Source organism: Equus quagga, chromosome 2 (genome assembly GCF_021613505.1).
Source record: "Equus quagga isolate Etosha38 chromosome 2, UCLA_HA_Equagga_1.0, whole genome shotgun sequence".
Lineage (NCBI taxonomy): Eukaryota > Metazoa > Chordata > Mammalia > Perissodactyla > Equidae > Equus > Equus quagga.
This window is the reverse complement of record NC_060268.1, coordinates 47,560,402-47,569,543: the sequence shown is the minus strand read 5'-3', so window position 1 is coordinate 47,569,543 and position 9,142 is coordinate 47,560,402. Positions and strand designations below refer to the sequence as shown.

The following is a 9,142-nucleotide window of genomic DNA, read 5'->3' as shown; positions in this document are numbered from 1 at the left end:
CCGCCTGCAGCGGAGCGCGCGAACTTAACCACTCGGCCACGGGGCCAGCCCCAGCTGCTGACTAATTTATCAAGGCAGTGGGTCAGGGCGAAATGATCCCCAAAGTGCTCCAGGTCCCAGTTTAACAAAGAATGTAGAATTCAAACCTTTTGTAAGGTATTCTTTCTAAATCTGTTGAAATCTAATTCCTGGGACTTCTAGGTTTCTAGAGTTAATATATTAAGAATTTATTTTTCTGCCTTCAATAAATCATTAAATATCTTCAGAGTTTTAATATATATATGCATCTTTTTAAAAAAAGAAACTTAGTTGGTTTTCCTTGGGATTCAATCAGCCCTTATTCTTAGGAGTAACTTGAATTGATGACAATTTCCTTTTTTATTGTCTCTTTAAATACAAGACGTACAATTCTTTATTTTAACCATTTAGTCGATGCACAAGCTCATAAAAAGGCCCTCTCTCCCTCCTCCCATTCTGCAGTCAGCCCATCTACCTGCAAGGTGATGGAGAGGAAGAATTTTTCTTCTGCCATCTTAGGTTCTATGCCTGAGCCCTGTAAATTTAGCAGACAATAGATTAACAGGAGAAAAACATACAAATTTTATTTAATGTTAATGTTTTTATAGGGGACTTCATAGAAAAGAAGTGAAAACTCCAAAGAAGTGGTTAGATTCAAGGCTTATATACCATTTTAACAAAGGGTGATAAATTGTGGAGAAGTGACCAGAGAGGAAAGGGGTTTGGCCTTCCAGGGGTGGTATATTGTGGGAAAGTGATTAGGAAATATATGTGGGAAACAAATGGGAAGATCAGGGTTATTCTAGTAAAGTTTGTACAGACTCATCTTGGTATTGACTCCTGTCTCCAGTGATGAGAGTGTTCTCTCCCCTTCCGGGTACAATAGAGCACCATTCTCACAGGAAATCTATGCCCTGCTTTTAGGCGGTGGGGGGGGGGAGGGGGGGGGGAGGGGTGAAATGGGTGAGTTGTTTTTGTGTGTTTTTTTAGTTTAAAGAAATTGTTATTAAAAAGATAATAACTTGGTGGGACAATTGATGACTGGAAGTTGGTGGAAGGGCTTGTTCTCACCCAAAATTGGTGGCTAATTCTGACAAAACCAGAGTTGAAAAGACTAAGATTGGGCTTATTCAGTTTAGCTTATCTGCTCCCAGAACAGATATGGATAATCAAACAGTAATTTCTGATATGCGCGGATGGACTGAGAGCTTCGAGAGGAGAGAGCCTGCATTCTATATTTAGTGAACCAAATTTTAAAAACAGGATATAGTATGCTTCTCATATAGAAGTCTATTCTTAAGAGAGGCTCTTAGTGATCTTTCATTACATCTCATTAACAAAATGAAGATGATGGTTAAGGATACGGAAAATGAAGACGTTGAAGTTGTTTGTAAGACAGTTGGAAACAACCCAGTTGCTCATTTTGACCAATTCACTCCTGACCTGCTGGGTTTGGCTGAGTTAGCTGAGGGGGTCCATTTAAATGGTTCTGGCAAACTACTCAAGGTTACAGGCTGTGCACGCCCTGGAAAAAGTTACAGTTGCTGTTCTTGGTTCTAAAAAATTGGTGATTGAAGAAGCTGAGCGCTCCATTCACGACACGTGATGTGTTATTCGCTGTTTAGTGAAGAGGAGAGCTCTTATTGCATGACATGGTGCGCCAGAACTAGAGTTGGCCCTATGGTTAACTGAGTATTCATGAACATTGAGTGGATGGGATCCTGCTGCGTTCGTGCCTTTGCAGGTGTTATGGAGGTCGTTCTACCGACGCTATCTGAAACTGCTGGCCTGAGTCCCGTTTCTGCAGTAACAGAACTAAGGAACCGGCATGCCCAGGGAGAAAAACTACAGGCATTAATGTCCAAAAGGATGGTATTTCCAGTGTTTTGGAGGAACTGGTTGTCCAGCCTTTGTTGGTTTCAGTCAGTGTGCTGACTCTAGCAACTGATACTGTCTGGATCAGTCTGCAAATTGATGATGTGGTAAACGTGGTAATCTGGATATCGCTGGCTGGCACCATCATGGCCTCGGATAGTGTGGCCGGAGTGGAAGACGGCCTGCATGTTCCTTATTTTTTGGAGGATTGTTTCCTCTTTGAATTTCTGGGCTTGATCTTCCATTTGGCATTTGTTTGAAATTGTACCGACACAATGAAAATATTAAATGTTTGCTTTCAAAACAGAGTTTGGTGTCCCGCCAGACCGTCCTGGCCATTATTAGACTTGCATTTATTAAACAAGTGGACCAGATCTTTTGACTCGTCTTATGAGCCCTTCCTCTTCAGAATGCCTTGCTGTTCTGACTGTCGCAGTGGATGCTGCATTATGGCAGGATAAACTGACTTAACCTTCCATCACTGTGCATTTTAGGCTGTTTTTCCTCTTATAGGCTTTGGAAACCATGTTGCATGGGATTTTTTTGTGCATAGCCGTGTGTGATTATGTCTGTAGGAGAGAATCCTAGAAAGAGATTGTCACAGTTTATATGTATTAAAATTTGGCTACTACCAAATTATTATTCAAAATAGGTTCTACCAATCCAGACTCACACCAGGGTAGGGAATGCTCAGCTCTTCACACTCTTGCCTGTGTTAAATCATCCTCAATTTTTGCCTTTATGGCTTTTGGCATTTGGAAGGTCATTCTTGTCCCAAGATTATAAAGAAAGTATTCTATGTCCTCAGTCACTGATTCCTTCTGGAATTCTTTCAGTGTAGTATGAAGCAAGACTCACTTCTTCTAAAAGAAGAGTTGAGATAGATATTTCAGTGTTGTTTATATGGTCCATTTTATTCCCTACTGATGTGAACATATTCTCTACTTTGTTGACTTATCTTTTCCTCTGTGAATAGCACTCTGTTTCAGTTACTGCATGTTTGTGGTCTATTTGAATATCTGTGGTATAAGTCTAATCTCCTCCCCGACTATTGTTCTTTTTAAAAAAAAAAAAAATCCTTGGCTATTTTTGTCAATTGTTTAAGGTGAATTATAAAAACCAGTTCATAAAGAATCCAGTAAGACGTTGTTTTAGGATTTTGATTAGAATGGGATGGGATTATAGATCGGCTTGGAAATAAGTAGTATCTTTACAATATTGCCTCTTCCCTCCTAAGAACATGAACTCCTATTCCACTTATTTACATCTCTCATGGTTTTCTTCATATGGATCCTGTATTCTTGTCATCGTTATTCTAGCATGTTCAATTCTGTTCCTATTGGGAATGGAATCTGGAGAGGAAGGTTTGCCTTCTCAGAAGCCATTTCCCCTGACACCTCAGTTTTCTTGTTGGCAACGAACTCTCGTTTGTCTTTAGACCATGTGATTCAGGGGGGTCGACTCCTCCCCACTTTCCCCCACCCCAAGATCGGGAATATGACCCAGACCTGGCCTAACAGAGCCCATTCCTAAGTGGAGTTAACATGACTCAAATTCCAGGATTTTAATGGACACTATCAGGTGAGAATCTTTCTTCGCTGGGGTGTCTCCACCACGTGGGGAGAGCTGCCTGGAGGAAAAGACCTCACAGAAGGATGGAGGTCAGAGATTCCGGGTGGGATGGAGTGTGGAGAAACAGTTCTAGTCATATCACTGAAGTCTCACAATTTGGCTGTAAATAAAGCTACTTGGGGCTCAATAAATTTCCTTTTCTGCTTAAACTGATTTTTGTCACAAGTGAAACTCAATTCATTCCTGAGTCAGAGAATCAATTTTTCCCTGTTACATTTATTTGGTTATGGCTGCCATCAAAAGAAATTTAACATACCTTTTAAATCTGGCTATTTTGAACTCTCATTAGTTCTAATTAATATTTCTTTCTTACATCTGTATCTCACTTTCTTTTCCTTGGTTAGTTGTATATGTTAGTGAGTGGTAGTGATAGCTGTTTTCTATCTGCCAGGAATTCCCTTGCTTTCTGGTCTGTTGATGGCCTTTTCTTCCAGCACTGTTTTTCTCTCTAGCGTTTTAGGAGGAAGGCGTTGTGGAGGCATAGCTCAGACCATAATTTGACGTAGGATCTCTCAGGTTCTTTGAGTAAGTGAGGGGTTAGGCACACCTGTGTTAATCCTCTGCCGTAAGAAACTATCCTACAGGCGAGCAACACTGACAGTGCTGAGCGATGAGGATTCCAGTTTCCAGGAGTGTTTTTGACTACAGTCTGTAGCCATAAGAGGGGATATTTTTCCCAAGAATGTGGTAATCTTGTCCTTGTTTTTAGCATGTGGATGATTCTTCCACGAGCTAAGTATTCTGGGCTCAGGAGAGGAAGATGGCTAGCATGATGCAGCTCTGATTAATGTGACTGTTCAGGGCACTCTTGAGGTGCTGGCTTCAAGTGCATTTTCTTAGTGGTATTCTACCCCTCGGCCTGTAAAGCATTAGGTCTCTCAGATAGCACTTCTCAAAGGTGACAGTCCTGGAGTCTTGGAGATCAGGGACTTTTTGCCTGATAACCGTATCTTTTATCTACATGGAAGGGTAACATCCCTATTCTCTCAGGTTTTTCCTACATTTCTAGCCTCTAGCTGGGCGCTTCTAGGTAAATGCTGTTTGCTGCAAACTCATCCGTTTTTTCCAGTTGTACTTTCCCTGTAAACTTGGAGTCCTTTTGGACCCCCCACCCCCACCCCCTCATCTTCCTGCTGCTTTTCCCAACCCACACAGCTATCATTTCGGGGACTACTCTTTCCATCTTTTAATCAAAATGTGCTCCATTCCTCTTCTAGAAGTCCTTTCCTGCCCCAGATTCCTTTGACCTTAAAACCTCCTTCCAGGTCTCTTTGAGCACTTGCCATCCTTACATACACCAAATCCCTCTGTGCCTCTGCTACCTGGAGTTACTGGTAAAACACTTCTCAGGGGTGAATCCTTGTCCAAAAATCATTATGGATTCCTCATGGCCTACAAAGGAACCAGTCCAGATCCCCTAGACTGGCTTTCCCTCGGTCCTCCCTCATATTCCTGCCAGTCCGTCTCACTGTCCCCTGGATTCAGGTTGTCCATCCTGTCTCTGAACCATATTTTGTTCATGCTGTTTCCCCAACAGGACCCCTCTTTCCCATCTACCATCATCACTCTTTGAAATGCTTCAATACCCATATTAAATTTTCTCCCAAGTGAAGTGTCGAGAGAACATTTCCCTCTCAGTGCTAAGCGCTCTTTGTTCTCCGCAGCTCCTGCTTTGTATTTTAGTTCTTTCCGTACCGCTGCCATTCCCTTCTCTCATCCCCCTCAAATGGGCTGCAGATTATTAAAGGAAGCACAAATCTCTGTCTTCAGCTACCCCCAACTCATTATCAACACAGAGCCGAGCACTTAGGGTGTTCAGAATACTTCCTAACGACCCTTCATTACCTCTGTTTAAATTGAGGTGTAAATAACATATAACATTGTATTAGTTTCAGGTGAATAACGTGATTTGCTATTTGTACATCCTGCAAAACGATTGCAATAAGTCTAGTTAACATCTATCACCATGCATTGTTATAGAAGTGTTTTCCTTGTGATGAGAACTTTTAAGATTTATTCTCTTAGCAACTTTCAAATATACCCCTCAGTCACCATGCTGTACATTACATCCCATGACTTATTTATTTTATAACTAGAAGTTGTACCTTTCACACTCTTCACTCATTTTGCCCACCCCCTCCCTCTGGCCACCACCAATCTGTTGTCTGTATCTGTGAGCGTGGTGGTGATTGTTGTTTAGATTCCACATATAAATGAGATCATATGGTATTTGTCTTTCTCTAACTTATTTCGCTTAGCATGATGCCCTTAAGTTCCATGTATGTTGTCTCAAATGGCAAGATTTTATTCTTTTTTAGGGCTGAATAATATTCCATTATATATATAAACCACATTTTCTTTATTGTGACCCATCGATGGACACTTAGGTTATTTCCATGTTTTGGCTATTGTGAATAATGGTGCAATGAACATGGAGGTGCATATATCTTTTCAAGTTAGTGTTTTTGTTTTCTTTAGATAAATACCCAGACATAAAATTGCTGGATCATTTGGTAGTTCTATTTCTAATTTTTTGAGGAAATGCCACACTGTTTTCTGTAGTGGCTGCCAATTTACATTCCCACCAACAGTGCACAAGGGTTCTGTTTTCTCCAAATCCTTGCTGATACTTGTTATTTCTTGTCTTTTTGATATTAGCCAGTCTAACAGGTATGAGGTGATAGCTCATTGTGGTTTTGATTTTCATTTCCGTGATGACTGAGCATCTTTTCATATTCCTGTTGGCCATCTGTATGTCTTCTTTGGAAAAATGTCTTTCAGGTCTTCTACCAATTTCTTTTTCTTCTTTTCTTTCTTTTTTTTTTTTTGTGAGGAAGATTGTCACTGAGCTAACATCTGTGCCAATCTTCCTGTATTTTGTATGTGGGATGCCTCCACAGCATGGATTGATGAGCAGTGTGTCAGTCCACACCCGGGATACAAACCCGCAAACCTCAGGCTGCCAAAGCAGAGCATGCAAACTTAACTACTATGCCATTGGGCTGGCTCCCTCTCCCCTTTTTTTTTTTTTGAGGAAGATTGCCCCTGAGCTAACATCCACCACCAATTCTCTTTTTGCTGAGGAAGACTGGCCCTAAGCTAACATCCATGCCCATCTTCCTCTATTTTATGTGGGATGCCTGCCACAGCATGGCTTGACAAGCAGTGAGTAGGTCCACACCCAGGATCCGAACTGGCAAACCCTGGGCTGCCAAAGTGGAACGTGCGAACTTAACCATTGTGCCACCAAGCCAGCCCCTGCCCATTTTTTAATTGGATTGTTTGGTTTTTTGCTATTCAGTTGAGTTCTTTATATGTTTCGTATGTTAACCCCTTAGACGTATGATTTGCAAAAATTTTCTCCCATGCAATAGATTCCCCCCCGCTTTTTTGTTGGTGAGGAAGATTGGCCTGAGCTAACATCTGTTGCCAGTCTTCCTCTTTTTGCTTGAGGAAGATTGTTGCTGAGCTAACATCTGTGTCAGTCTTCCTGTATTTTGTATGTGGAATGCTTCCGCAGCATGTCTTGATGAGCACTGTGTAGGTTCGTGCCTGGGATCCAAACCCACGAACCCTAGGCCGCCGAAGCAGAATGTGCGAACTTAATCACTATGCCACTGGGCCAGCCCTGGTTGCCTTTTCATTTTGTTGATGGTTTCCTATGCTGCGCAGAAGCATTTTAGTTTGATGTAGTCCCACTTGTGTGTTTTTGCTTTAGTTGCCTTTACTTTTGGTGTCAACTACAAAAAATCATCACCAAAACTGATGTCAAGGAACTTCTTCTAGGAGTTTTATGGTTTCAGGTTTTACATTCAAATCTTTAATCCATTTTGAGTTACTTTTTGTGTGTGGTGTAAGATAGTGGTCCAGTTTCATTCTTTTGCATGTGGTTGTCCAGTTTTCCCAGCACCATTTGTCGAAGAGACTGTTCCTTCCCTATTGTATATTTTTGGCTCCTTCATCATAAATTAATTGACCATATATGCGTAGGTTTATTTCTGGGCTCTCAATTTCGTTCCATTGCTCTATGTGTCTGTTTCTAGGCCACCACCATACTGTTTTGATTACTATAACTTTGCAATATAGTCTGAAATCAGGAACCATAATACCTCCAGCTTTGTTCTTCTTCCTCAAGATTGCTTTGACTGTTTGAGGTCTTTTGTGATTCTGTATTAATTTTAGGATTGTTTGTTCTATTTCTGTGAAAAATCTCATTGGAATTTTGATAGGGATTGCGTTGAATCTGTAGATTGCTTTGGGTAGTATGGCCATTTTAACAATATTAATTCTTCCAGTCCATGAGCATGGAATATTTTTCCATTTATTGATGTCTCCTTCAGTTTCTTACATCACCGTCTTGTAGTTTTCGGTGTACAGTCACGTGTTGCTTAACAGCAGGGATACGTTCTGAGAAATGTGTCTTTAGGCGATTTCATCATTGTGTGAATGTCATAAAGCGTACTTACACAAACTTAGATGATATAGCCTGCTACACACCTGGGCCATATGGACTAACCTTATGGGGCCACTGTCGTATACGCAGTCCATCGTTGACTAAAGCCTCACGAAGCACATGACTGCACAGGTCTTGCACCTCCTTGGTTGAATTTATTCCTAGGTATTTTATTCTTTTTGATGCAATTGTAAATGGACTTGTTTTCTTAATTTCTCTTTCTGGTAGTTCGTTATTAGTGTATAGAAATGCAACAGATTTCTGTATATTGATTTTGTATTCTGAAACTTTACTGATTTATTTATTAGCTCCAACAGTTTTTTGGTGGACTCTTTAGGGTTTTCTATATAGTGTCATCAGCCACATAACAACGTTTCAGTCGACAATGGACTGCGTATACTTCATAAGATTGTAATGGAGCTGAACAGTTCCTATCACCTAGTGATGTCATAGTCATCTTAACATCGTAGCACAATGCATTACTCACGTGTTTGTGGTGATGCTGGTGTAAACAAACCCGTGCTGCCAGTTGTATAAAACTATAGCACATACAATTATGTACAGTACATGATACTAGATAATGATAATAAGTGACTATGTTACTGGCTTATATGTTTACTGTAGTCTTTTATTATTTTATTTATTTATTTTTAAGATGGGCACCTGAACTAACAACTGTTGCCAATCTTTTTTTTTTTTTTTCCTGCCTTATCTCCCTAAATCCCCCTGGTACATAGTTGTATATCTTAGTTGCATGTCCTTCTAGTTGTGGCGTGTGGAATGCTGCCTCAGCATGGCTTGACGAGCGGTGCCCTGTCTGCGCCCAGGATCCGAACCTGTGAAACCCTGGGCCGCCGCAGCGGAGCGCGCAGACTTAACTGCTGAGCCACAGGGCCGGCCCCTATTTTTTATTATTTTAGAGTGTACTCTTTCTACTTATAACAAAAGTTTACTGTAAAACAGTATGCCCTGTTAGGCCAGCAGCAGCTTCGTACGTCTTGTATACCACATCTCTTGATTGCATCATTTTCTCTTGTGCTCGATTTCATGTCGTGTTGTTTTGTTCATCGTGGCCCCTAGCCATACAAAATCCACTGCTGATGTTGCCAGTAAGAGGCCATGTTGAGTGATTGGCCTGGAAATAAAATGAAGTGATTAAGGCCT

General features: G+C 41.0%; 1 pseudogene; it reads left to right on the top strand.

The window, feature by feature from the left end:
• Window positions 1-1,045: 1,045 nt before the first annotated feature.
• LOC124235132 (T-complex protein 1 subunit delta-like) lies at window positions 1,046-2,153 on the top strand (annotated as a pseudogene).
• The last annotated feature ends 6,989 nt before the right edge of the window (window positions 2,154-9,142 follow it).